Raw genomic sequence first — 4,253 nt, 5'->3', positions numbered from 1 at the left:
ACAGAAATAGGCAAACTGAAAATAGCTATTCCACTGTCTGAATTGGCCAAGCATGAAGTTTATATGGAGCAAATCAATAGGTCACTTCAAATATCAAAGAATAGATATGCAGTCAATGTTTTAGATGACCAACCAGAACTGATTTTTGGTCCTGAAGTCAATGGTAAAACAGTAGATGAAGGGGTTCCTCCATTCTATGTAAGCTTAAACATTCATGACAAGGTGCTGCATAATGTAATGTTTGATTCGGGAGCTTCCCATAACCTAATGCCTAAGTCTGTGATGGAAAGACTGGACCTAGATATCACAAGGCCATACAAATACTTGTTCTCATTTGATTCCAGCCAGGTCAGGTGTCTAGGCCTAATCAAATATTTGTGTGTATCTCTAGTACAATATCCCGCCAAGACAATCTTGATGGATGTGGTGGTAGCTGATATCCCACCAAAGTATGGCATGCTTTTGTCTAGATCTTGGGGTGCAAAACTCCAAGGATCTTTGCAACTAGACATGTCCTATGCCACCATTTCAATATTTGGACAGCCAAAGAGATTGTACCGGGAAACATTGATGAAATATGTGGTTAGTAGTCAAGAGAAACCCCAAAACTTCCCCATCTATTCTATGCATTCCGATATGGATTCATTCATCTTATACAATGCTGAGATGTGTCCCAAAACTGATGTCAAACTCCTAGAAACAGCACAAACAAAAAGCATAAATGAACAATCTAGTGCCCAAGATCAAAAAATTATTGATGTGATTGATGCAACAAATGAACATGACATACCATATGAGTTACAAAATCCAAATTTTCCCACTGAGCAAGTTTCCAAAACTCCTAAGGCTAGTCACAATCAAGAAATCTTATGGTACTTAGAATTTGATGGGTCATTGAACAAATTAGGAGCATGGGCAGGGATTTGGATACACAACATGCAAAATGACCATGCTCAAGGTCATGCATATAGGCTAAATTTCAGATATACAAACAACATGGCCGAATATGAGGCCCTTTTACTAGGTCTCAAACTGATTAAAAGTCTTGGGGCAGCTAGGATTTCAATTCTAGGGGACTCAAATTTGATTATACAACAGATGAAGGGAAACTTTGTTACAAATGATCTTAGGCTAAGATCTTACAGAGGGGCAGCCATTAAAATACTTAACACCTTCTCAGAATCTCAACTCACCAAAATTCCAAGAAAGCACAATTTACATGCACATAGTTTGGCAACTTTTGCCAGCACTTGCAAGCTACCATTTGAGCCCAACCACCACTTCACTGCTGAAATCAAACACAGAGCTCCTGTCCCAGACAATGTCAAAAATTGGCAGGTGTTTGAAAATGATACACAAATAAATAATTTCCTGACTTTGAAAGAGGAATTCTCAAGTACAAACATTGATACAAGCACCATTGATGATCAACAACAAATATATAAAGGTGAACAAAGTATATCAGCTGAAACAACAAATTGATTTTGCATCCAACAACTTTTGATAACAAAAATTTACAAGAGCTGAAGCAGATGGACCTTGAGGAAATGGCTGAGGGAGAATATGAAGTAATTGAACTAAAGGATAATCTTCTTCCCACGGGCCTGACTCCTTTGGAGGATATATTTGATTCAAATGATATTCCAAGAATGCCAAAGATGCAACCACTAAATGCAGAAATTGAGGACTGCAATATTGGAACCACAGAAAATCCCAAAATGATAAAACTGTCCAAAACACTGCCTCCTAACCAAAAGCTGAAATACATTGAGTTGTTTAAAGAATTCCAAGATGTCTTCGCTTGGAGCTATGAGGACCTCAAGTCCTATGATACTTCGGTCATCCAACATACAATACCCTTGAAAGAAAATCAAAAACCTTTTAAACAGAAGCTTAGAAGGGTGAATCCTGTCCTCCTTCCCCTGATTGAAAAGGAAGTCAAACGAATGCATGAAGTGGGAATAATTTCACCTATCAGGTTCTCCGAATGGATTTCAAACCTGGTACCTACTAGGAAGAAAACGAGAGAGATAAGATTGTGTGTTGACTTAAGAAATTTTAATAAAGTCTCTCTCAAAGACCATTACCCCTTGCCCAAGATGGATCACATTCTACAAAGGGTAGTGGGAGCTTCTAGAATCTCATTGTTAGATGGATTCTCAGGATTCAATCAGATCTTAGTTCACCCGGATGATCAAGATAAAACTACCTTTACAACACCTTGGGGAACCTTCAAATATGTCAAAATGCCTTTTGGACTCAAAAATGCAGGGGCCACATTTCAACGAGCAATGGACATAGCCTTTGCAAAAGAGATCAATGATTTCTTAGTCATATATGTCGATGATCTCACTGCTTTTTCAACATCAGACCAAGAACACTTAGACCATTTGAGATAAGTGTTCCTAGTTTGCAGAAAATATGGCATATCATTGAACCCAAAGAAATCATTGTTTGGCCTAGAAGAAGGCAAACTCCTAGGTCACATAATTTCAAAAGATGGTACCAGAATTGACCCGGACAAAATTCAAGCTATTCTCCAAGTGCCTCACCCAAGAAACATCAAAGAACTACAAGCTTTTTTAGGAAAGATCAATTTCCTAAGGAGGTTCATTCCTAATTTGGCTGAACTGATAAGACTGTTGAATAATATGCTGAAGAAAGATTCTAAAGTCAAATGGACAATGGAAGCTAAACAAGCCTTTGAGGAAATCAAAATAGCTTTGACTAAAACACCTGTCCTCACAAGTCCCAAGTTTGATAGAGATTTCATAATATTTTCCTTTGCATCTGAGCATACTATTGCTGCTGTCCTATTACAAAAAGATGACCAAGGGTGTGAGAAGCCCATTGCTTTTTTCAGCAAAGCACTTAGAGATGCACCTTTAAAATATCAGATCATGGAAAAACAAGCTTATGCCCTTGTAAAAGCCATCAAGGATTTCAGAGTTTATATCTTGTATTCTCATGTGGTAGCTTATGTCCCAAATGCCATGGTCAAAGACATTCTAACTCAAGAAGGAATTGAAGGTAAAAGGGGCAAATGGATAGCTAACATTTTAGAATATGACATTGAAATTAAGCCAACAAAGCTGATAAAAGGACAGGGATTAGCCAAGCTAATGACTGAAACCAATTTTCAAGCCCTTGACATCAATGAACTGGATAACGAACAGGAGATGGCGACTCCACAGATAAATCAAGCCTTTTTACAATCACCTTGGTATGCTGACATATGTTATATATTGTTAAACCTGCAAACTCCTCCAGGGTTATCCGGGACTAAAAATAGATTCTTGAAAATGAAAGCTTCAAAGTTTTGTATTATAGACAATGTGTTGTTTTGGAAAAACCATGAAGGTATTTTGCTTAATTGCCTAACACTGGATGAAACTAACAAAGTACTTAAGGAATTTCATGCAGGGGACTGTGGTGGACACTTGTATTGGAAATCAACAGCTGATAAGATCCTAAGGGCTGGATTTTATTGGCCCACACTCTTTGCTGATATAAAGAAATATGTAACTTCTTGCCACAAATGCCAAATTTTTTAAGGCAAGAAAAAGTTTTTTCCTTTGCGCCTCAAACCCATTTCAACTGAAAGGCCATTTCAACAATGGGGTTTAGACTTCATTGGGGAAATCCACCCTTCATCCTCTGGTCAGCATAGGTGGATTTTGATAGCCACAGACTATTTTACCAAGTGGATAGAAGCTATCCCTTGTAGGCAAGCCAATGACTCAATCATCATGTAATTCTTAGAAACCAATATTCTGTCTAAATTTGGTTGTCTGGAGAAGATTATTACAGACAATGCTGTTGCCTTTAAATCCAAAAGAATGATCAATTTTTGTCATAAGTACCACATTACCTTGGGCCACTCCACAGCCTATTACCCTCAAGGTAATGGTCTATCTGAGTCATCCAACAAAATCTTAATCAATATCATTAAGAAACTATTGGAGGAAAACAAGAAAAATTGGCATAAAAAACTGGTAAATGCACTATGGGCAGACAGATTGACCACCAAAAGATCCATTGGAACAAGCCCATATGAATTGGTTTATGGCATGGAGGCAAGATTCCCTTCCTCTTTGGGAATCCCAGTGATAAAGTTGCTGCAAGAAATACAGGCAGAACCTAATGATATTCAGAGAAGAATCAATCAAACAATTCACTTGCAGTAGACTAGAGAGGAAGTGTATCAGAGAAGTGAGGTTCTACAAGAAAAACTGAAAAGGATGTTTGATAAA

Source organism: Pinus tabuliformis, chromosome 8 (genome assembly GCF_031772625.1).
Source record: "Pinus tabuliformis cultivar Carrire ecotype Pingquan chromosome 8, CPIR1, whole genome shotgun sequence".
Lineage (NCBI taxonomy): Eukaryota > Viridiplantae > Streptophyta > Pinopsida > Pinales > Pinaceae > Pinus > Pinus tabuliformis.
The sequence above is the reverse complement of the archived record's forward strand: the minus strand, read 5'-3'. Positions refer to the sequence as shown.